At 46.1% G+C, this 25,536-nt stretch overlaps 1 protein-coding gene across 1 annotated transcript in view; it reads right to left on the bottom strand.

Moving 5' to 3' along the window:
* Positions 1–25,536, bottom strand: part of ZCCHC14 (zinc finger CCHC-type containing 14) — a 67,623-nt gene that overhangs the window by 22,268 nt on the left and 19,819 nt on the right. The gene's annotated exons all lie outside the window — the stretch shown is intronic.

Here is a 25,536-nt window from a genome sequence, read left to right as displayed (position 1 = left end):
TGTTCTGCAGCATGAAATACACTTCATTGTGCAGCAGCAATATGCTTCCAGGGACAACTGACTGGGTAATTTCTAACGTTACACAACCAGTACCCGAATTCCTCCAGTGATTTTTCTCCTGACTAGGTGATACTGTGGAACATATCTGTCTCAAAAAGTCCACAGTCCTAGTTTAATTTGTTCAGTTCTGTGCTTTTGTTATGCAGTCTCTCACATGCTTTTCCTATCATTTAACTTGTGGTTAATTCTGTTAAAGCCACCTCTCTGAACCCACCTTGAAGCTTAACTTCGAATGAGCAATCGATCTTCCAAACAAAACCAGGAAGAAAAAGAGATGCCAGCTACCAAGCAGGAGGAAGGGTGCATTAAATTTGCCATCTAACAATAATTCATTTATTAACAAATAAAATAAAAATCTATTTACTCTCAACAGCATTGGCAACTGCTCCAAGAGCTGACTCTATGCAATACCACTAGAAAGGATTCCATGGCCAGAAAAACCTTTGTAAGGAATTAAGGACACTTGATACTGTTAGTCTTTTCAGGATGCTGAATTCAGCAAAACTCAAGCTTCCCAACCCAAGGGATGGGAAAAAAACCCAACCCATAATATAAAAATAAAGCAGCTAATGTTTCTAAATCAGGAGATAGCCAGAGCAAGTTTATTTGCACTACTTTAAATCTGGATCTAATCAATGGGAATTCATCCCCAGCTACGTTCTCCACAGCAGGCACCAAGCAGGGCAGCTTGGCAGGGTGTCAGGCAGGATACAGGACCTCAGAGACAAACCTTTCTATCTGCTCCTCTCTCCAGCACCTCACTGTGAAATGACCCAAGAGAAGTGTGTGTACCTGTAGGTGTCTCCCTCACTGATGCATTGGCAGAGGGGCACAGGAGACTTTTTGTCACAGAGATTTATCCATAATAGGAAAGTCCTGTGAGGAGGGACTGAGAAACTGGCATTGTTTAGGAGAAAAGGTGGCTGAGGGGAGACCTTCTGGCTCTCTACAATTCCCTGAAAAGAGGTGGGGGTCAGTCTCTTCTCTCAAGGAAGAAGCAATAGGAGAAGAGGTAATAGCCTCAAGTTGTACCAGGGGAGATTAAGGTTGAACATGAGGAACAATTTCTTCCCCCTGACAGTTGTCAAGGCCTGGACCAGGCTGCCCAGGGCAGTGGTGGAGTCACCATCCCAGGAGGGAGTGGAAAAGCTGTGCAGAGATGGTGCTGAAGGATGTGGTTTAGTGGTGACTTGGCAGTGCAGGACTTGGTCTTAAATGTCTTTTCTAAACAAAATGAATTCTATAATTATCTGGGAAATTAAGGCAGGGAAGTGAAACAGTGGGATGAGATCACAAATGACATAGGAAAGGAGTAGAGGAATACAAAGGAGGTTTGTAGAATTTCAGTGCTGTAGGAGAGGCTCCCATCAAGACTGTGGCACTGTGTCACTACCATCCTGGGGCACCATTCAGAATAGGGCAGAGCACTGGGACATACCCAAACACCCCTAAGCATGCCCTTAGAGTTACTAAGAATCTGATTCTCCAAGAGCTGAACCTTTGGTCTTTTGCTGAACTTTACTTTGAGAGGGCAGCAGACAGCACAAAAACATCTTCACTCACTCAAGAGATTTTCTGTAATCAGAATTCCCTAAGTGTTTGGAGGTTTTTTTATTCCTCTCTTTGCTGTTTCCTTTTAATCACAAAAGAGACACATTCCTTATGTAGCTTTCAATGGTCTGTAGAATTGTATCAAGTAGAGAGGCTTGCATCTGAAACACCGCAGTGGAGAGGCAGACATCACATGCACTACAAGAACTAAGTCATCTTTTCTCCTTTTCCAAGTGTCTCCTTTCTACTTACTGTTTCAAAATGTCCAGATAAAACAGATCCAGTGCATTTGAAGATGTTTTATTTAGTTCTTTTTTCCTAGCCTAGGATTTTTACCCATTCTGATCAGTTGAGTGCTTCTGTGAAGGCACAGACAAACTCCTTCCCCCTCCTCACCATCAGGTATTAAACCCTCTAAGCCTTCCTGCTGCCAGCCCTTGATCAGCCTCTCCTTCTGAAGAAGCAGGGTCTCGGCCACCCTCCTCCCAGACTATCAGCAGCTACAGAAAGTGAAAGATCAATCCAAAGGCTTCAGGACTAGCTGTGGCTGGTCAGGGTACAACACAGCCATGTGGGCAAGAGAAGAAACAAAAAACAAGTCATCATTTTTGGAAGCCACATTTGATAGGTTGTGTTTTATCCAAGTCCTTGTCCCCAAAGTCCTTTCCCAAGCCCTTTTTCCCTTTCCTGGATCAAGGCCCTGTTCGCCAGACTGGACAGATCAAGGTCTCAATCTACACTAAGAATTCTCCATCAGCATAGTTTGTAGGAGTAGCTTTTTCCTTTGATTTCATCAATAGCTTTTACACAGCACTTTTTAAACAGTTTTCTTGAGCTAAAGAAAACATACAGGAGTCTACAGGGTGTCTTTTTTGTTCAGCACTAGGTGAAAGCTAGAGATAAGACTGCAAGCCAAGAGGGCATCAGGAGAACGGAGCAACTGGGTTGAAGTGAATGACATGGAAATTACTAGGGAGAATTTATCACACCCAGTCAGGAAGAGTAATTTCTACTCCAGACCTAGCTAGTCATCTTCCTCTTTATTAAATCACTGCATGCAGGCTCAGTTTCTGTGGCATGCAGCATGGAAATGCTGTTCTCCAGCCTCCAGGTGGTAAAATTAGAGTGTCATGAACTTGCACAGCTCTTGGGATGGTGCTTGGCAGAACAGCAGAACTGCTAGTTTGTTTGAAAGCAGGAAAAACAAATAATATGCAAAATCCTTTAGTTCAAGTTATACAGAAGGCCAAGGACCTAATTCATAATTGAAATTGAAATCTTTAAATCCAGAAGCATCAGTTAAGGTTTTAATTCACAAAGCTGTGCTTCACAGAAGCAAGCAAACAATTACAGCAGCTGGATTTTTTTTTGCTGAGGACATCTACCTAAAGAAAAAAAAAAAGATATAGAACTAATAAATTCCTTTCCACATCCTTGTTTACATAGAAGTGGTAACCAAAAGTGCAATACCCAGACTTTCACATGCCATCATCTCTTGTTTTGCTGAAAGAAAGCCTTCCAAAGCAGCATTACTCAATTACTGTCCTCCATTAAACAGCAGAAGGTAATCCCAAGTGGCTGGGCAAAAACTGGAAACAAAAACCCACAGAATCTCTTTGCTTAACCCTCAAACCCATCAGGGTTTACATTCCCATACACACAGGGAAGAGAGAGAAAACAGAAGGAATGGCTTATTTGCAAGTTGCAAAGCTTATTTATGACAACAAAGCACATGAAATTACAAATGGAGAGGGGTTCCTGTTTGGTTGGGTTCTGTCTTTAAACAAACAGGTCAACTGATCTATTGATCTGAAGCTAAAACTGCTTAGAAGCATCAGCTTAGGAGAAGGAGGCTTGCCTGGTTTTCAGAAAGCAGCTTTCTGATCATCTTAAATCTTTTTATCTATGCTGGGACACAGAATAAAACCAAACCAAAACACCTAAGATACATTCTTCTTACAGCAAACATTGATCCTTTTCTGTCACAAGCACACAAGACAGTTTTATCACCAGCTACATTTACTTCCTCAGCCTTCTGCTTCTCAAAATTCAAATTATTCATTATCTGGAAATACTGAAGGCCTGAAGATAACTCACAGAATCAAATATTAGGTTTCCAAAGCACACACAAATGTTTGGCCAGAGTCAGTAAGATTAACAGTTTGGTGAGAATTGAGATCTAAATAACTCAGGTATTGATCAGCATCTTCCTGGATGCCAAGAGCTCTGCTAATGATACATCTCATGACCTTAAAACAGGCCTCATGTTTAGTTACCAAAACTGCTTTCAATGAATCAGAACTGCAATAACTTGTAAATTGTCATTAAAGCCAAGAAAGAGCTGGCACTATTGATCTGCATTCAACAAGTCCAAGTGCCGGGTGCTGCGCTTTGGCCATGGCAACCCCATGCAGAGCTACAGGCTGGGGTCAGAGTGGCTGGAGAGCTCCCAAACAGAGAGGGACCTGGGGGTGCTGATTGACAGCCATCTAAACATGAGCCAGCAGTGTGCCCAGGTGGCCAAGAAGGCCAATGGCATCCTGGCCTGCATTAGGAATAGTGTGGCCAGCAGGAGCAGGGAAGTCATTGTGCCCCTGTGCTCTGCACTGCTTAGGCCACACCTTGAGTACTGTGTCCAGTTCTGGGCCCCTCAGTTTAGGAAGGACATTGAGACTCTTGAAGGTGTCCAGAGAAGGGCAACAAGGCTGGGGAGAGGCCAAGAGACCAACCCCCTCCTGGCTACAACCACCTTTCAGGTAGTTGTAGAGAGCAATGAGGTCACCCCTGAGCCTCCTCTTCTCCAGGCTAAACAATCCCAGCTCCCTCAGCCTCTCCTCACAGGGCTGTGCTCGAGGCCTCTCCCCAGCCTCGTTGCCCTTGTCTGGACACGTTCAAGAGTCTCAATGTCCTTCTTAAATTGAGGGGCCCAGAACTGGACACAGGACTCAAGGTGTGGCCTAAGCAGTGCTGAGTACAGGGGCACAATGACTTCCCTGCTCCTGCTGGCCACACTATTCTTGATGCAGGCCAGGATGCCATTTGCCTGGGCACACTGCTGGCTCATGTTCAGCCAGCTGTCAATCAGTACCCCCCAGGTCCCATTCTGTTTGGCAGCTCTCCAGCCACTGCTTGCTAAGAAATATTTAAACAGATCCATAAGTTATACATCATTTGCACCTCCCTTCCAAGAAAAGGACAGAAATGTTGTGGTTGATATGAAAGCGCAGTAAGATCTTGGCTTAGCTGCCCCACATCAAATATCTTCAAAACACTCCATGAAGCCTGGCCCATCCAGGACATCAAAGACTGTGTTCCAAGGAAAAGAACACTACATTTACAGTGTCTTTGAAATGCAGTGATGGCCCCAACTGAAATACTTTTAAAAAGTCATACATTGACTTGAGCCTCCAAAAAGGAGCAGTTATTTTCTGATCAAATCCTTGAAGCCAGGTATCCTGCAGGAACTAATTCTGCCTGGATAACACAAATTCAGGAGACAGGACTAATGACCATCACAGCTTTACATTTAGACAAAGGAGGGGAAATTAGCAGAGGACAAAAAACAGAGAGGGGAAAAGGGCCTCTGTTTCTCACCCATTCTCACACAGAGTAAGACACAGTATCACCAAGGTTGGAAGAGACCTCAAAGATCATCAACTCCAACCTGTCACCACAGACCTCCTGACTAAATCATGGCACCAAGTGCCACACCCAATCCCCTCTTAAACACCTCCAGGAACAGTGACTCCACCACCTCCCTAGGCAGCACATTCCAATGGCAAATGACTCTCTCACTGAAGAACTTTCTCCTCACCTCAAGCCTAAACATCCCCTGGCACAGCTTGAGACTGTGTCCTCTTGTTCTGGTGCTGCTGCTTGAGAGAAGAGACCAACTCCCTCCTGGCTACAACTACCCTTCAGGTCTCCTCTGAGCCTCCTCTTCTCTAGGCTAAACTCCCTCAGCCTCTCCTCATAGGGCTTGTGCTCAAGGCCTCTCCCCAGCCTCACTGCCCTTCTCTGGACATGTTCAAGTGTCTCAATGTCCTTCTAAAATTGAAGGGCCCAGAACTGGACACAGGACTGGAGTGGAGCCAGCACTTGGAAAACTCTCCAGGAGGGGGGGGGAAGGGTTATTCCCTGGGTTATTCCTTGAACCAACCAACGTCCCTTCACTCCTGGAGGGAGCTGACCGAGTCAGTCATGCTATATGATCCAAGAACTATTGGCCAGCAGTTGTTGAGCATGTCACATCCACATTGCCACTTCTTGGCCTTTGTCTCAAGGAACCACATGCTTACTCTGACAGGTCAGTGCTAAGCTGATTTTCTCTTTGCAAGACAGATGGCTTTGTGGAGAAAAATGGAGAAAACAGGACACAAGTTTAAAGTGCGTTGGACTCGCCAGGAGCCAGCTCAGCCTCGTAACTGAGTCCCATCATCCAGTTTGCTGCTGGTATCTCTTAAGGATCAAAAGTAGAAGAGCAGACAGCAGCTTTTCCATGGCAGTCTGCTCAAACAGGAAGCTACAGCTAGCTAAACAAAAAAGCAACCAAACAGAACAATTTTATTAGTTAACAAGACAGTCTTCTAGCTGGCTGTTGCCTCCACAAACACACAAGACAGTGGAAATTAAAGCTTGAGGAGCATAATGGAAACTTTCTGTTAGCAGCAAACATCAGCAAAAGAAATACTCTTAGGACTGTCATTTTTTTTGGTAAGAAATAAAAGACTTCTTCCCATTTAGAGAAGACTTAAGATCAGGAACAACACATACAACATGAGCTGTAGTGACAAGTTAATCCTGCCTTCATTTAAAAGCAAGACTTCAAAACTATGAACTGCAATATCCCACAGGAAATTATTAAACAGCTTTCTTTTAAGATCAAGGACATTAGCTTACTTTTGGCAGCATCTAGGAAGCAATAACATGCTGGGATTGTATCACTTAATGGAGTGAAGCTGGAGGTGGGGACAATGAGGCTGGATGTGAGGAGGAAGTTCTTCCCCATGAGAGTGGTGAAGCCCTGGAATGGGTTGTCCAGGGAGGTGGTTGAGGCCCTGTCCCTGGAGGTGTTTAAGACCAGGCTGGATGAGGCTCTGACCAGCCTGATCTAGTGTGGGGTGTCCCTGCCCATGGCAGGGGCATCGGAACTAGATGTTCCTTCTGCTCCCTTCCAACCCTGGCCTGCATCATGAACAGGGTGGCCAGCAGGAGCAGGGAGGTCATTCTGCCCCTGTACACTGCACTGGTTAGGCCACACCTTGAGTCCTGTGTCCAGTTCTGGGCCCCCCAGTTTAGGAAGGAGGTTGACTTGGTGGAATGAGTCCAGAGAAGAGCAAAGTTGGTGAGGAGTCTGGAACACAGCCCTATGAGGAGAGACTGAGGGAGCTGGGGTTGCTTAGCCTGGAAAGGAGGAGGCTCAGGGGTGACCTTATTGCTCTCTACAACTCCCTGAAGGGAGGTTGTAGATGGGCAGAGGTTGGTCTCTTCTCCCAAGCAACCAGCACCAGAACAAGAAGACACAGTCTCAGGCTGCACCAGGGGAGATTTAGGCTGGAGGTTAGGAATAAGTTCTATACAGAGAGAGTGATTGCCCATTGGAATGGGCTGCCTGGGGAGGTGGTGGAGTCACCATCATTGGAGGTGTTCAGGAGGAGACTTGATGGGGTGCTTGGTGCCATGGTTTAGTTGTTTAGGTGGGTTGGATTGGTTGATGGGTTGGACACGATGATCTTGAAGGTCTCTTCCACCCTGGTTTATTCTATTCTGATACTATGCTACTTGCCTCCAATCAAACCCAGTAGTTCTCACGTTCCTGCTCTTTCCTCACTTTGCCTTATTTCACTGGCCAGCTAAGTGACCTTTCTCTGTTTCTGCAGAAGAGAGATATTTTAAATGCCTGTGTATCTCAGCCTGCAAGGTTTTAATTGAATTCATACATTGTTTTGAGTAATAGTGAATGACACTGTCAGCACTTTAGCCACCCACAAAAAGCTCATCAAACCTAAAGAACGGTTTCGCAACTTCCCTGGGATTCAAAACGCTTCAGTGAAACAAAAAGCTGCACTGAGAAGACTCCCATCTGGACAGGAAAATGTAAAACCCTGCAGAATCAGTCAGCTGCTCTTAAAAGAGAGAAAAAAAAAAAGAGATACAGCTTCAAACACTAACTAGAAGGTTTTTCTTACCCAAGACTTCAGGTCAAGAGAACTAACTCCTGCATTAGTGCTGCTGAGCTGCCTGCCATTGCCACTGAAGGGACAAATTGCCTTCCCTCTTGTCTAATGTCAGGGGGGAAAAAGCTTTTACAGAATAAGTTATCCAGAAAGGGCTGCTGCATTGGACATATTTGGGTAACAGCTCCACTGCCTTACTAAATCTGAGCACCAACACATGTCACTAAACAGCTGCTGTGCCTTGAAACGTATACTGACAGAGCAGGAACATGCTGCTGAAATGTATATGATGCTGCTCTGGAGAGAAAGAGAGAGCTATGATACGCAGCCAGGAAAGCCTGCAGGGGCTTGGTACTAGTTAGGGACAGCTCAGTAACAGGTAAAACCTATTCTGTAATTCCAGTAGCTCTAACCAAGCAACGATCACAGAATCCCATCATGGGAGGGCCTGGATAGGTCCTCTGGAAAGCTTCTAATCCAATCCCCTTGCTAAAGCAGGGTCACCCACAGCAGCTTGCCCAAGATCAATGTCCAGGTGGGTTTGGAATCCCTCCAGAGGAGACTCCACTCTCTGGGCAGTCTGCTCCAGGACTCTGGTACCCACACAGCAAAGAAGTTTTTCCTTAGGTTTGATGGAATCTCCTGGGTTCCAGTTTGTGGCCATTGCCCCTTGTCCTGTCACTGGGCACCCCTGAGAAGAGGCTGGCCCCACCCCATTCCCTCTTTAGCTGTTGCTGAGCATGGAGAAGATCCCTTCTCAGGCTGCTCTTTTCCAGGCCCAAAAGCTCCAGGCTTCTCAGCTTTTCCTCCTCACAGAGATGCTCCAGTCCTTTCAGCATCTTTGTAGCTGCATCTCTCTAATTGCAGGCAGCACATATCCAAAAAGGAATCCTTAACTATGTGTTTTAACACCATGGAAACACTTTGGCATTTTCAAGCACGCTTTTAGGTAAACAGTTGCAACACTGAAGGCTTAAAGGTACCACACAACCAATTGAGAGACACTAGTCAGCGTTTGAGCTGAAGCATGTGCTCAGATTCTGCTGCCTGGGGGCTGGGGGACTGCTTGTTTTTGAGAGAATTTAATTTGTCAAATACATTTGCTGTCTAATTCCCCAAGCTGGCTAATTCTCCATGTAACTGCAGCTAATTAACTATTTTCATACAACTGAGCGAAGCACGTGGAAGATCTGAATGCAGCTGTGTACTTCATTTGCTTGGAAATCCAGCCCAGTGACTCATCTTCCTTCTGTGGTTTAACTGGAGTAGACTTCTCCCAGAGGAATGCAGCTCATTTGGAGAAGCACTCCTGCAAAAGTGCCCGTAAGCCCCACCACTCACTTCCAAGACAGCTTCAGGAACCACCAATGTGCATTCTTGTGCTGGCAATTAAAACAAGCAGGCTGCCTGTATCTAATTACACAGCCCAAGCTAGTAAAAATATCTTTGCAATCAGGAGAAGTCTTCAGCTTTGTATAGAAATACTTTTACTTGATGGGTAAGTACCGTGCAGTTGTATATTTAGTCTGGTTTTATCTGATCAAGTGATTTGTTTCATTCACTGTTCTCAGATAACTCTTAAACAAAATACTGGCTTCGTTTCTTCTCTGGAAGAGAAGGTTAGCTCATCTTAGAGAAGCCTCATGCTCCCCTAGAAAAGATTTTCCCTAGCACATAATTCACCAAACCCCCACAAGCCCAGATGACTGGTTCCAATCTAAACCCTATGTTCATGTGAAAAAAAGAGAGAAATGCCAAGTCAGTTTTCCATGGTAGTGTAGGCCCTTTGCCCAGCCACAGGTTTTTCTGCTGAAGTTTACCCAACCCAGAAAACCCAGGTTTCACTAAATCCCACACACAGAACCATCAAATTATTTAGGCTGGAAAAGACCTTTCAAGACCAAGTTCAACCATTCAACCCAACAAACACTGTCAAGCCTGCTGCTAAGCCATGTCCCTCAGCACCACATTGATGTGTCTTTTCAATCCCTCCAGGGATGGGGACTCCACCACTGCCCTGGGCAGCCTCTTCCAGCACTTAACACTTTCAAGAAAGGATTTTTTTTTTCCTCATGCCCAACCTAAACCTCCCCTGGTGCAACCTGAAGCTGTTCTGTCCTGCCCTGCCACTTGCTGCTTGGGAGAACAGACCAACCCCCACCTCACTACAGCATTCCCAGGGAAAACAAACCCAAAGCAGATGAAGCCTTTGAAGTTCCTATGTCTGCATGGAACAAACACTTGAGATTAGAAAGAAAACAAAACCTCATCAATGCGCCCTGAAAGGAAACCATATGGGGAAAACAGAACACATTCAGGTAGACACCACAGCTGGCAATCTGTGCTGGCCTTTGCTTTGAAGTTTTGAGCACTGTCCTAAACACAGATGGACAAACCTTCTCTTACACCAACCTACCAACAGTGCAACCCTAACTCTAATGTTGCCTTTGAGTGAAGTGTGAACTAAGCAAACCACTTTCTCCAGAGGGATGAGGAAAACAGAAATTGAATTAAGGTTGCCTAATACTGGCTAGTTTCCCTTCACATCATACTAGGTTTTGTTGATTTCAGTCTGCCAGCTCCCACTTAACTATAATCAATAGTTTAATTGAAAGACCCATTTCTCATTGCACAAAACCAATGAGAGTCATAATCAATCACACAACCAATGAGGATTTATCTGCCCAGGAAAACTTTAAGCTTAAAGTCACCAAGTCAGGACCTAACCATTACATGTATCTATACATCCAGCATAGGCATTCTAGAAAGCTGTGTTGGTTTGGGTTTTGTTTTCCACAGCAGAGTCCTGTCCAGACTGTGGGCTGCAGCACATAACCATATACCGGCATGGACGGGACCCTGTCAGCGCGACGGTAAGGCAGCAGCTGCTCAGCCAGCATGCCCCGGCTTGAAGGGCAATCTGCTGATAAAACACCAGAGAGCTGAGATCAGATGGCTGGCTGGCTGCTCCAAGCCTGGCTGAAGGGTTTCTGCTACCTCCCAGTTTCCAACTCTGAGGCAAAAATACAGCAGGAATGCGAGTTTCAGACTCAAACAGGCAGCTGAACGCCTGCAGCCAGCCTCATAGGAAAGGCAGCTCCCCCGGAGCAGCGCAGTTTCACGGCCGCGTAAAAAAGCACGTGCTGTTTTCTGCATTTTTGAGAACAGCAGCAGCATCTTGAAACTCATGACTAAGGCTGCAACAACAAGCAAACACGAGCAGTAAAGACCAAGCAGCTTTGTAGAAGCTTCAGGGGTTTGTCCCTAAAGAGTTACAGCTTGAAAACCCTCGGTTAACAATGGAGGAAAAAACCCCAAAACACTCTGCAAGCAGACTGTGTAAAAACAGCAGACTCAGGGACTGATCTAGAATAGGCAAAACCTGAGTACATACAGTCTTGCCAAGAGCCACAAATGCATTCAAGTGCTTGCTTCAGTGAGAAACAAACAGCCCCTTGCACAGCCACTTCTGTGAGGTTCTCCTTTTGTTGGCCATTATGTCCTCCTACACTTTGGAGTCTCTGGTCTCAGGCTTTAATATTCTTGCTCCCTTGTATACTTCGTTGTTCTTTCATTCTGGATCCCAGACAAGAGTTGAGCAGCGATTCAAAAAGGCTGAAAAAAGCAGTTCCAATTCAGCATTTAAGCTTGTTTTGAGGTAACTGTGCAACTACTAGAGATGACTGTTTCTGTAACACATCTATGAGGCCAAGGCAGTGAGAATGCCCAGGAACTGAGGGGGGGAAAAGAAACAAACCCCCATCGACTGGAAACGTCAGGCCTGCAGCTCTGAATCGCCACGCTCGCCACTGGATTCTTCAGCATGCAGGACAGAACTAAATCAAACACACTTTCAACAAAACTACAGTTCAAAGCTCTAGTTCCTCACTGTCTGTTGCAAGGACTATCAAACCCCTGAACTATTTAACAACAGGGACAGGAAGGAACACAAACTCTGAGCTCCCTGAGCCACTAATATCTGTTTCATACCTACTGTTTTTGCAGCCCAAGTTCACTTATTACACTCTTTCACAGTGCTGCTTTACAAGAAAATGACATCTCAATGCTTTGCAAGTAACATGGGTTCAAATATACATGGACACACATGCAACAATTCATCCACACAAGTGGAAAACACAATAGAGATAATCATCTAAGGCACTGTGGTGCTTTATGCCATTTCCCTTCAGCTGTGGATATTAATGATGTAATTTTAGCAGGGCTACCCCTTTGAGTTACTGTTAAAAATAGCATCTGCACCATACACTGATGAAATGCATCCACTCCAGGCAGTGAAGTAATGCAGCAAGTCCACAGGCCACTGCTTTTTACCCAGGGAGATAAAAGAACAAGGCAGAAAGCAAATGGAAAGTTAACCTTTCTGCTTAGCATTGCCCTGCACCTAAGAAACAAAATTTACTTTAATCAAAACAGTTGTTTTGCATAATTACAGCCTACAACTTGCCAGCATAAAAGAGCAAGAGAAAATGAAATGAGGAATGAAATCTGACAAAGCTCCTCAGCAATGCCAAAGCTGACTGGTTGTCTCCTCCTCTACTCGTGCAGCACACTGTAGCAGATACACCACAAGGATCGGAGCCACCATTCTGCTATCACAGCAGCATCTCTGACAGCACCACCACCAAATGCACAAGGGGACTACCACATACTCCACCCTACACAGGTTTGGGGCTGTATGAGCCCTTAATCTCCCAAATCTCACTATTTACAATCTCAGAATCCCACCATGGGGGGAGAGGGGGAGGTTGGAAGGGACCTCTGGAGAGTATCTAAGTCCAACCCCCATGCTAAAGCAGGATCACCCACAGCAGGTTGCCCAGAAGGCTTTGAAACCTCTCAAGAGGAGGAGACTCCACAACTTCTTGGGGCAGCGTGCTCCAGGGCTCCAGCACCCTCACAACAAAGATGGAACCTCTCAGTTTGTGCCCATTGTGCCTTGTCTGCTGAGCACCAGTGAGAAGAGTCTGTCCTCATCCCCTTGTCCTTCAACCTTTAGCTCTTGCTGAGCATTGAGCAGATCTCCTCTCAGGCTGCTCTTCTCCAGGCTATTCAGCCCCATGTCTCTCAGTCTTTCCTCCTCACAGAGACACTCCACTCCCCCAAACATCCAATCCCCAAATGAGATTTTATTCTGAACTTACTTCTTAGCATCAACCCACAAACAGCTCTAGCTGCTTTCATTACCCATACAGCTGGCAAATCTTTTAATCCAGGTCTCAGTATCTGGCTCCACTCAGGCATTTTTCAACAGATGCAGTTTATGAAAACTCCATTAAGGCTGCATTCAACAGAAGAATCCAACTTCCTTTAAATGACTCCAAAGAAAACCAATTCAAGACAATTTCACTGCTTCAACTGTTCCCAACTTCTTTCTCTCTCCATTTTAATTTCTTTATAATGAATTCAGTGCTAACAGCACCATTCTCTTGTTTGCTTATTAGCAAAAGGAAATACAAATTAGTGATGGCACAGGCAGTTAGATGTTATTTCTGAAAGGAAGTAAAACAAAGAGGAGGAGGAACTTGCTTCTGCTCACACAGAACAGCCAAAGAGCCCTTCTGATCATCCATTAGGAAAATCCAAATGTTTAGACACAAACCTGAGATTTTCCTCAGCAAGCTACACAAACATTAAGCCAGCCCTGAAGTGAGAGCTACCTTAGCTTGATGCATAGGTAAACAATATTCAACACTAAATCACTCACAGCCCAGACCAAACAATCTCCTGGGCTGATCCCCAGCAGCATGAACAGCAGATGAAGGGTAGGGATTCTAGCCCTCTACTCTGCTCAGACCCTACCTGCACTCCTGGGGCCAGCTCTGCAGTCATCAGTACAGGACAGACATGGACCTGTTTGAGCAAGGCCAGAGGCCACAGCAATGGAGTGAGGGAACAGACAGAGAGAGGTTGTTCAGCCTGGAGAAGAGAGGGCTCCACAGAGACCTTCTTATGGCCTTTCACTACTTAAAGGGGCTGATGAGAAAGATGAAGACAGACTTTTAGAAGGGCCTGTTGTGACAGGACAAAGTATGGTAGGTTTAAATTAGAACAGGGAGATTTAGACAAGTTTTGTTGTTTCCCCCCCCAATCCCTCACTGAGGGTGGTGAGACTCTGGTCCGTGTTGCCTGCAGAGATGGGACATGCCCCATCCCTGAAACCTCTCCAGCTCAGGATGTTTAGGGCTCTGAGCAACCTGCTCTAGCTGCAGATGTCCCTGCTGACTGCAGGGTCATTGGACTATATGACCTTGAAAGGTCCCTAGCAATGTAAAGCATCCCATGATTCTAGTCTATAACAAGGAAAGCTGTATCTAGAACATAAGTACTTCTTGCACAGCGATCCTGAAAGAACACAAGGAACTGATTCCTTAGCAGTTTGAATCCACAGTCTGGAATAAACAGTACAATCACCCACTGCCTTCTGACCTAGGAATCCAGGCTGGGATCAGCTGGCAGTCAAAGATCAGGGGAACACTTCTAAAACCACAACAAATCTCCTCCCCTCCAACTGCACGTCCTGCAGCTAGGAGTTACCATTTGCAGAAGATCTCTCTCACTCTTATTATTACATTCGTTGTTTCTTCTTTTGCAGTCCATCTGTTCCCTTGTGCCAGATACTGAATGTGAGAAATCATCATCACTGCCATGGAAATGAAGTGTTGTCATTTACTAAATAAGGTCACTTCCAGATTAGAAAGGAGGGAAGCAGAGCAAAGAAATATTTGCTGTAGTAGTAGGAGCAGCAAAGAGTTGCTGGCAAAGTAAACAACTCTTTTTTTTGATATGTTCTCATCCTTCCTCTCCACCCACCTCCTCATTTTCAAACCAGACCAGTATGTCATGCCAGTGCTCAATACTAAGGAGACTGTATCTCCTCCTGTGACTTCCTGCTCTGCTTGAAACCTGAAATTATTGTTCCCTCTTTCCAGCATCACCAATTTCTCTAATGTCTGGTATCTTTTGCCTGCTCTATCTGATTCATTTGGAAATTGCCAGCCTCTCAGCTGGCAGAGAAAAGCCCCACTGTGGGATTCCTAATCCTGACATCAGAAGTCAAGCAAGAAACCCAAGATTAAGTTCTCATGAATTTTCAGGTCTGGATGCAAAAAAAATCTGTGAGGAATAACATTTCCAGCTTGTACATGCAACTGCCTGTGAAAGCTCCAGCCACCTAGTGACAAAATGATCGTGCTTTAAGCCTGTTACCCTCAAGAAGTCACCTTTTGGAGAGAAGAAAAGAAAACAAAGGGGCAGGAAAAGTGTGCTTTTGAAAATGGGGGATTTAACAATAAACTGGTATAGGAATGGAAAGAACATTCTACCAGCTACCAACCAACCAGCTATGAAAGCTTCCTCGGCATGCCATACACAAGAAAATTGCTATTTAGTCATTAGCATGCTTGTGACAGCAAGTACAAGAAGAGGCAGGGACTTGATGGTTTTCTAGGAACACAAGTGAATCACTCCTATTTTCTTCTTTCAAGTGGTATTTGTCCCAATTTAGTTCAGGGGAAGCATAAGAAAGCCATTTGTTTTAAACTCTTGTATGCCTCTGCTCGAGACGGCAGTGAAATGGGTTCTTTCAACCCAGACATTTCCAGATGTTAAAGGGGATTAGGCTCTAAAAAGAGATGCAATGAACAGCTGAGCATTTCTGAACATTTCACACATCCCTTCCTCCATCTCCAAGCAGCAGATGCAAAAGTGTCCAGTCCCAGTGAGCCATTTGCTACTGGATTACAGCAGGGATTGCTAGGAGACAATAATCTCTGTTCACCTTTGTTTTCTCTTGAAGTCCTGCATGAGATGTATTCCAGCCTTCAGGAAGTTCAATTCCAAATTTCCTCCCCTGCCTTTATAAAGGGATTTTTCTGCAGGTTTAAGCCTTAGTTTCACCAAGCTGTACATCAGGTCAGGTCTTCACAACTCGTTTTATTCTCTGCTACATTTTTGCAGCGGATGAGCTGCGTGAAGCCATTATCAGAAGATCTGAGGGAACACTGGGTTTGCTCATTCAAGGCAATTCTAATTAAAAGCTGAAGTTGCTGATGTTGTTTCCATTACTGGCAGAAGGTCATGCTACTGCTTCCATAGCTGTTGAAGTGATGGCTACCAATTTCATCTGCACTAACAGCTAATGTGCCACAACCAATGTGCCATCACTTCCAGGATTTGAGACGTGAACTGGCAATAAAATAGAGTCCTTCTAGGCATCTGCATCCCTAAGTGTTGCCTCCTGTACTTCTGAAGAGCCATGGTAAAAGGCAAATTGTATTAAATATTTATTTGTCTCTCATCAGACACTGAATCAGGAAGCTGCCTGAGGAGGTAAACTCCTTGGCGTGGCTCAATTAACCAGCATTCCAGTCTTAGAATTTGTTCCTCATGTCCAACCTAAACCTCCCCCAGTACAACTTGGTCATTTCCTCATCCTGATACGTGGTCTTTGAGAGAGGAGACCTTCATCTGGCTCCAACCTCCCTGCAGGGAGTCAGGAGGTCTCCCCTCAGCCTCTCTTTCACCCAGGCTGAGCAAACCTGGTGCCCTCAGCTGCTCCTCACAAGACTTGTGATCCAAACCCCAAATACACCACAAAAATTTACATAGCTAAATCTGCCTATAGGAAATGTACCTTATAAAGAGTCTCCTGTCATGAACCCAAACAGGAGTCACTGGTAAATACACATAGTAACAAGTCAACTCACTGCAGCTCTTGGCTAAGGGGTGGACATCTTAATCATGTGAAAATCCAGCAAGCCACAAAGAGCTGTCCTTGGGAAGCAATCTAGGCCATAAGTGATAAACATCAGTAAAAAACACCTTTAAGGATGTGCACAAAAAGGTTCTGACAGTTCCTGCATGAGGAGGCAGATCAAAGTCTACTTCTCATTCAGTGGAGTCCTCATGCTGCTCTCCCCTCCTTTCCCTTTGTACCTTTGTCATGGGCAATCCCAGATCTCTCCTGAGAAGTCTTGTGTGAAAAGGGATGTAATGTAACAAGGATGACAAAGAAATACTGATTCCAACCTCCAGAGAGTACAAAAGTTAACTTATTAACAGTTAACAACATAAGTTTGCCAGAGTCCAAGTGACCTCAGGAGTGTGGAACTCTACTCCCAGCTCTAACAGTACAAGGGATGACTTTCTTAAGCTGGCCTCTGGCTGTGGGGACAATAGATTTCTACATCTGCCTGCATGAGCACAACACATCTGCATGATCAGTAAAAAAAATGAGGTTTGTCTTTTTTTAACTGAAACCCCCATGAGTTTTGACTTTGCTGCAAAGTTAAGCCTCTGACTTTAACTGACCCCCAACTCCAACCACCAATTTTCAAGCCGCGTGACTTAAGCAACAAAGATGCTTCAAAAACCTCTAAATATACAATAATCTTCTAGCACAGGGAGGGGAAATAAGCACCATCAAAACTGTTTAGCATAGTATCAGACTATCAGTCAGGGTTGGAAGGGACCACAAGGATTATGCAGTTCCAACCCTCCTGCCATGAGCAGAGACACCCCACACTAGATCAGGCTGCCCAGAGCCTCACCCAGCCTGGGCTTAAACACCTCCAGGGACGGGGCCTCAACCACCTCCCTGGACAAACCATTCCAGGGCTTCACCACTCTCATGGGGAAGAACTTCCTCCTCACCTCCAGCCTGAATCTCCCCACCTCCAGCTTCATTCCATTCCCCCTAGTCCTATCACTACCTGACATCCTGAGAAGTCCCTCCCCAGCCTTCCTGTAGGCCCCCTTCAGATACTTACAGTCCACAATTAGGTCACCTCGGAGCCTTCTCTTCTGCAGAGTGAACAGCCCCAACTCCTTCAGTCTGTCCTCATAGGAGAGGTGCTCCAGCCCTCTGATCATCCTTGTGGCCCTTCTCTGGACACCTTCCAGCACCTCCACATCCCTCTTGTAATAGGGGCTCCAGAACTGGACACAGTACTCTAGGTGGGGTCTCCCCAGAGCTGAGTAGAGGGGGAGAATCACCTCCCTTGACCTGCTGGCCACACTTCTCCTGATGCAGCCCAGGATCTGATTGGCTTTGCAGGCTGCAAGTGCACACTGGGAGCTCATGTTGAGCTTCTCCTCCACCAGCAGCCCCAAGTCCCAGTGGAAGCCAGCAACAAGCAGAGTCCCTCAGGGATCGGTCCTGGGACCTGTCTTGTTCAAGATCTTTGTGGGTGCCATGGACAGTGGCACTGAGTGCACCCTCAGCAAGTTTGCTGATGACACCAAGCTGTGTGGTGCAGCAGACAGGCTGGAGGGAAGGGAGGCCATCCAGAGGGACCTTGACAGGCTGGAGAGGTGGGCACAAGCCAGCCTCATGAGGTTCAACAAGAGCAAGTGCAGGGTCCTGCAGCTGGGTCGAGGCCATCCCAGGCACAAATGCAGGCTGCTTGTTGGTTTGTTTGTTTTTTCCCCAAGTACACTAATCCTTGGGTTTGATTGCTGAAATTAATCTAACCACTTGACAGTCACAAAACAACCCAGTGTGTTAGAGACCGTCGGCCGGGAATGCGATGCATTGTGTGTGATCTCACAGTCCCCAACGTTGCTGAAGTGGAGAAGCAGAGCTCTACTTCAGGCATAAAATGAGCCAAGACATACACAAACAGCTGAAAAAATTATATACAGTTGGTAGAGGGAGATTTCTTTCCTGAAGGATTATCATAGCCTAAATATTTCTTTAAGCCCTACCCTACCAGTAGGTGACCCAATATTGGAGATGATGTATTTACTTAAAAATAGCATAATCCAGCTACACAACTGATGCAGAACAAGGCACTGTAAAGTCTGGACCCTGGACCAAAAGGATTTCAGAGCTTTTATTTTCTCCCTCTGTATTTTCTCCCTGCCTTCAACAGGCTGAACAACTGGTGTCTAATATTTCACAAGGAAGAGACTCTGTTGATTGCCATTAACTGGGAGCGCTTCCTGCAGTCTAGTTCCTTGTGGAGAAAGGATGAGTCAAGGCAGCAGGAGACAAAAAAAAGGTACAAAGCCATACAGATACATTTTGCCAAGGGAAATAATTGGGTAGCAAAAATAGTGGTTCTGGATAGCCTATATATTCCTGCTAGCTACTGTAGTGCAACCACTTAGATACCAAAACTTGCTACACATCGCACTCAGTTTAGCCTGCAACTTGTATCCTACCAGAGGTCAACAGGATTACTGCAGGCAAAGATATTTTACACCCAAATATTAGCCCAAAATTAAACTGACACACTGCTGAGATGCATTTTCTCTAAAGTTTGTTTTCCCTCAGGTGCTGGCTCCTTTTATCCACTCAGTCACATGCTGCTCCATGTATTTATTCCAGCCTGGGACACATCAAGGCTTTGCAGGACCCAGTATGGGAACTAATAGCTTACCTTCAATTCAACCAGTTTTAAGGTGCTCAGCAGGAGTACTAAATGAGGCAGAGAGTGGAGAATAAAGCCCACTCCACCCAGCTTACATCTAAAAGCTTTATGTACTCCCCAGAAAGCATTTGTGCCTATCCTTAGATGCATGTGCCGCAAGAATTGTGATTCAGACTCACTATATAAGGATCACATTTCAACAGTTGCTTCACTGGAAATCAGACTGGCTGGGAGACAATTCTGAGGGTTTGTGTGGCAACAGCAGAAAGGCAAGATAAATACAGGGGAAAACACAGGGCCAGGGGAATTTTCTGTCACACTGCAGAAAACGAGGCTCGTTCAGTCGAGCAAACCGTCCTCCAGACTGCTTTGTGGGGGGAAACAGCAGCAAGTGGCACCTGCGAAGCCTCCCAGCAGCAATGAACACCTTATAAACACCAACACAGACCAACTTCCCCTGCAGGAAATGTGAAACAGAGGCTGTGGCAAATCCAAATTTTACTCAGCATTATGAGAAGTTTACAGTATGAGGAGAGCAGCCTTCACACTGCACTGTTGTGCAACTTGCATTGCCTTCATTATGGAGATCTTTTGTTCTGCACTCCACCATCTGCTCCCACGTGCTCTATTCCTCTGTGCTTTTGGAAAATATGCTGTGGTCACTGGCCATGTTTAATACACTGCTAAAATATGTCACATGCACAGAGCACTCCTTGCCTGCAGTGCTATGGCCAAGTCCTCCTGCTCAAGCTTACTGTAAAAGTAATTAGTACCATCTCTGGTGGACAGGAAATTCCTAGAGCCTTCCCTCCCAGCCCCTCTCTAGAAAACAACCAGAAAATAAGCTGAATTTTTCATTCAGCTTTGATTAGCCTAATGACTCTCTTTTGGGAATTGCCACACAAGGTCAGAACAACTCTGCATCCCCAGGCTTGTTACAGGTTAGTTCTGTAAGCAGGACTTCCCATGGGTCAGATAATTCCTTCTGGACTTTGATATAACTGAGTTCCCCTCAACTACCTGCAAAACAAAAGCTGCTAGTGAATGTATTGAACCAGTGGCTTCTCTTTAAGCACCTGGGTCTCACTTGCTGCTGAGAAAAGATCCAAGGTGGCTCCCAAAAAAAATATAGGGGAATGTTCTAAACTGAAGACAGCCTCAGTGCCTTTATCAGAATTCTTCCAAGTAAGGATTGTTTCCTTTGTTGGCATTCTGCTGGGAGATACAAACCTGCCTAGGGAAGGCACCATCACTACACAGCTACACTGTTGGCTCAAGTGTATTCCTATCAGGCAAGTGTTTGCAAGCACAAAATCTCATCTTTGAAACTGGAATCAACATTGCTGGCTCCAACACCTTCTGTAGCTGCATTTGCACTGCATCAGTTCTTGCAGTACTGTGGAAAAAAAGCTGAGGGCAACACAAGAACTCTGGAACTTAACTTGCCTTACATGAAAAACAAACTTTCACTTGAATTTATTTTGTTCAGTTAAAACCTGACTGCTTTCTAGAAACGGTGGAAAAGACAGAGATCTAGCAGCACATTCTTCTTGGAGTTACATGTAACAGGAATCTATATTTGCCTCTGCTCTCCTCAACCAGTGAGATCTGTCAATACCTCAAAACCTGTCTGCAGCTCACAAGCACAACAGCCAGTTCCTGAGAACAAGGAAGTCTCCACCTGCCAGAGTTACCTCCAGTTAAAGTTACTTGCACACCTATGAAAAGCTTAATGTCCTAACTCACCAAAATACATGAGTAAAGTACAATTCATAGCACACATTTCATCTACACAGCCATATGATCCCAGAATCCCAGGATGGTGGGGTTGGATCTTCCTAAACACCCCCTGCTCAAGCAGGGTCACCCCATAGCAGGTTGCCCAGGATCAAAATGTCCAGGTGAGTCTGGAACCTCTCCAGAGGAGATACAGAGTCTCTGGGCTGCCTGACCTAGGCAGTAAATCAGTTTTTTCCCCTTATGTTTAGGTGCAACCTCCTGGGTTATAATCTGTGCTCATTGCTCCTTGTTCTGCCACTGGGTACCACTGAGAAGAGCCTGGGCCCATTCTCTCACCTCCCACCCTTTAGCTATTGCTGAGCATTGATCAGATCCCCTCTCAGGCTGCTCTTCTCCAGACGAAACAGCCCCAGGTCTCTCACAGCCTTTCCTCCTCAGAGATGCTCCAGTCCCCTCAGCTCCCTCCATCAGTCTCTGCCAGACTCCCTCCAGTAGTTCCTCATCTCTCTGCCCAGCACTGGACAACACTCCAGATGTGAAATCACTATGACAGAGAAGAGGGAGAAGAGAGCCTCCCTTAACCTGCTGGCCATTCTTCTTAATGCATCCCAGGAGACTACTGACCTTCGTGGCCACAAGAGCACATTGCTGGCCAATGTTGAACTACACCAGCATTCCCAGGTCCTTCTCTGCAGAGCCACAGGTCAACCCCTCACTTGTACTGGTGGGAGGGGGGTAATTCCTCCCCAGGGACAGGATTTGACACTTCTATGTAAGAAGCTGGTTTCAAGTTGTGGATTTGAGCAAATACAGCCACTGATAGCCTTCAGCTCCAAGTCTACTATAACCCCATTCACTGCTTAGCTCTGCAGAGTGTTACAGTCCTGCCATTTCTACAGATCAGGATTAAAACCTTTCACTGGATTAATACAAACTGTCTCTAATCCAACTAAGCACAAAGGCTTCTGCACCTTCTGCAAGCTCTCATTTTTCTTCTTTCAGCCTCAGCCTTTTTAACCAAGACACTTCGAGCTCCAGTACTCTGCCAAGAGACGAATGACCAACTGGGGCAGCTCTCTATTTCTGACCACAAGTGAGAAGAAATCCTGCCCTCTCAAGCTGTCTGAGACAAACCTCACCAGAAACTATCAATATGAGAATCACACAACCAATCAAGCAATCTGTCCATCCCATAGTCCTGTGACTCAATTTCAATGTTAGTAGGTGCTGCTAAATTAAGAGACATGTCTGTTTGTTATGAGAATTAGGAAACTGTAAGCAAGAAATCTTCAGCTGTACTCCAACCTTAACAGAACAGAATAAACCAGGTTGGAAGAGACCTTCAAGATCATCACATCCAACCCATCAACCAATCCAACACCACCTAAACAACTAAACCATGGCACCAAGCACCCCATCAACTCTCCTCCTGAACACCTCCAGTGATGGTGACTCCACCACCTCCCTAGGCAGCCCATTCTAATGGGCAATCACTCTCTCTGTATAGAACTTCTTCCTAACCTCCAGCCTGAACCTCCCCTGGTGCAGCTTGAGACTGTGTCCTCTTGTTCTGGTACTGGCTGCCTGGGAGAAGAGACCAACCTCTGCCTGACTCCAACCTCCCTTCAGGTAGTTGTAGAGAGCAATAAGGTCACCCCTGAGTCTCCTCCTCTCCAGGCTAAGCAACCCCAGCTCCCTCAGCCTCTCCTCACAGGGCTGTGTTCCAAGCCCCTCACCAACTTTGTTGCCCTTCTCTGGACTCATTCCAGCAAGTCAACATCCTTCCTAAACTGAAAGGCCCAGAACTGGACACAGGACTCAAGGTGTTGCCTAACCAGTGCAGTGTACAGGGGCAGAATGACCTCCCTGCTCCTGCTGGCCACACTGTTCTTGATGCAGGCCAGGATGCCATTGGCCCTCTTGGCTGCCTGGGCACACTGCAGGCTCATGTTCAGCCTACCATCAACCAGTGCCCCCAGGTCCCTCTCCACCTGGCTGTTCTCAGCCACTCTGACCCCAGCCTGTAGCACTGCATGGGGTTGTTGTGGCCAATGTGCAGAACCCGGCACTTGGATGTGTTCAATCTCATGCCGTTGGACTCTGCCCATCTGTCCAGCCTGTCGAGGTCCCTCTGCAGAGCCTCTCTACCCTCCAGCAGATCAACTCCTGCCCCCAGCTTGGTGTTGTCAGCAAATTTACTGATGATGGACTCAATGCCCTCATCCAGATCACCAATGAAGATGTTAAAGAGCATGGGGCCCAGCACTGATCCCTGGGACACACCACTAGTGACTGGCTGCCAGCTGGCTGTGGCACCATTCACCACCACTCTCTGGGCTCGGCCATCCAGCCAGTTCCTAACCCATCGCAGTGTGCTCCCATCCAAGCCATGGGCTGACAGCTTGGCCAGGAGTTTGCTATGGGGGACAGTGTCAAAGGCCTTGCTGAGGTCCAGGTAGACCACATCCACAGGCCTCCCCACATCCACCAGGCAGTCACCTGATCACAGAAACAGGCAGAGCTCCCTACCAGGCAGGTCATCACGTAACACAACACAATCTTTGCTGCTGGTGAACCAGAGAGCAGAAGACCAGTAAGGAAACTTTGTTCCACAACTTCTCCTCCCAGCTATCCGAGAGGCAATCTATAAAGTAGAAGTCTACATCCCCTGAAAACTAAGCAGGTATTCTAGAGAGAGAAAAACAAATCCGAGGAAAACACAATTAATTGTCCCAGTGCAGTGTGACTAATCTTGGCATATATGGCACTGGAATAGCAATCACTGAATACAAATGGAAACAGTGTTGAACTCCGTCCTATTTTTAATCTGATGAAAGCCACAAATGTAGCCATGCTTCTGCTTAGTGGTGCATTTTCTTCTACCCTGATAGCTTTTACAGCTGGAGAAAGAGCTCCTTACAGCACTATTCTGCTGGAGGAAACAAAACACACCACACTTACTGCTACTTACAGCTACTGGGACTGTAGTTGAGTGTGTCATGGAAAAGGACCAAAGGAGGTCTGGTGGAGGAGGCAAGCTGAGAACATTTCCTTGGGATGTGTAACCCTTTCCAGTCTGTACACCAGCTCCTCTGAATGAAGGTGTGCTTTCACACTCTTGATCACCATTTGTGTAGTATTAAACTGCATTTGCAAGGTTACAGAAGCACAGAATTGTTTCTCTGGAGAAGACCTTTAAGACCACAGAGTTCAACTATGAGCAAACTCCAGCAAGTCTGGTGCTGAGCCATGTCCCTCAGCATCACACCTCTGAGGCTTTTAAACACCCTCAGGGATGGGACTTCAACCACCTCCCTGGGCAGCCTGTTCCAGTGTTTGAGAACCCTTTCAATGCAAAGAAGTTTTTCTAATGTGCAATCTAAACTTTCCCTGAGTGCAACTTGGAGCCATTTCCTGTTGTCCTATCACTTCCTCCTTGGGAGAAGAAACCAACAGCCACCTGACTACAACCTCCTTCCAAGGAGTTGTAGAGAGCCAGGTGATTCCCCCCTCAGCCTTTTTTCCTCCAGGCTGAACAATCCCAGTTACCTCAGCTGCTCCTCACAAGACTTGTCCTCCAGACCCTTCACCATCTCTGTTGCCTTCCTCTGGGCCCACTCCAGGACCTCAATGTCCTTCAAGGAGTGAGGGGCCCAAAACTGAACCCAGTACTCAAGGTGTGGCCTCACCAGCGCTGAGTACAGGAGGACAATCAGTGCCCTTGTCTTGCTGGCTATGCTAACACTGATCCAAGTCAGGATGGTGTTTACCTTCCTGGCCACATGCTAGCTCATCTTCAGCCACTGACAGTTAATACCCCCACAGCTTTCTCTGCTGAGCAGCTTTGTAGCCACCCTGTCCCAAGCCTGGAGTCGTGCAGGGTGTTGTTACACAGCAAGACAGTGGCAGAGAAACAAACAGAACTCAGAAGGTCCTTCCCAGATGCACAAAAACCAACCAAAACAAACCCCAAAACAATTTCTATAGCCCAGGAGAGCATTTTTAATGACATCTGTAGGCATTTTATTAGTGCTGTTAATGTGATGGTGTATTTCTCCCACATTAGTTCTGCCATACAGAGCTATTTTTATTAAGACCACAAAGAGCTCACAGAAGCTGCTCTACACAAACAGCAGCTCACAGGGCAAGGACTTCCCTCACTTCACAGTGCTTTCTGTACACATTAAACAGGAATACTGTTAGTCACATTTTAACCTAGTCATTTTAATAGCTGCAATCTGAGCCTGGAGTGTGGAACTGGAATGCACACTCATTAACTCAAATTTGCTAAGCCCAGTTTTCACCCAGGTCAGCATGCAACAGAGCAGTACGAAAAATAAGACTTATTGTGTGACAAGATGCAGGTTGTACAAGTGTGATGAGAATGGTGGAAGCTCCCTCTCCTATCCTCCACTCCTCTTCCTTCAGCTTCTCACTCACATTCCTTGGAACCAAGAGAAAGGTGGAAGTGGAAGCCTGACTGCTGGTTGAAATGCCTTCCCTTCTCCCCAGCAAAGCAACACTCAGCACCATATGCTTCATCCAAGAGACAGCCTGCTACTACAAGGATGTGAAGTGTAGTGTCAGAGATACTCAGAGAATGTATTTCATGAGAG

The sequence above is a fragment of the Melanerpes formicivorus genome, unplaced genomic scaffold (assembly GCF_026170545.1).
Source record: "Melanerpes formicivorus ecotype bairdi unplaced genomic scaffold, bMelFor1.0.p_v2 SCAF_20, whole genome shotgun sequence".
NCBI lineage: Eukaryota > Metazoa > Chordata > Aves > Piciformes > Picidae > Melanerpes > Melanerpes formicivorus.
This window is presented reverse-complemented; position numbering and strand designations above follow the sequence as displayed.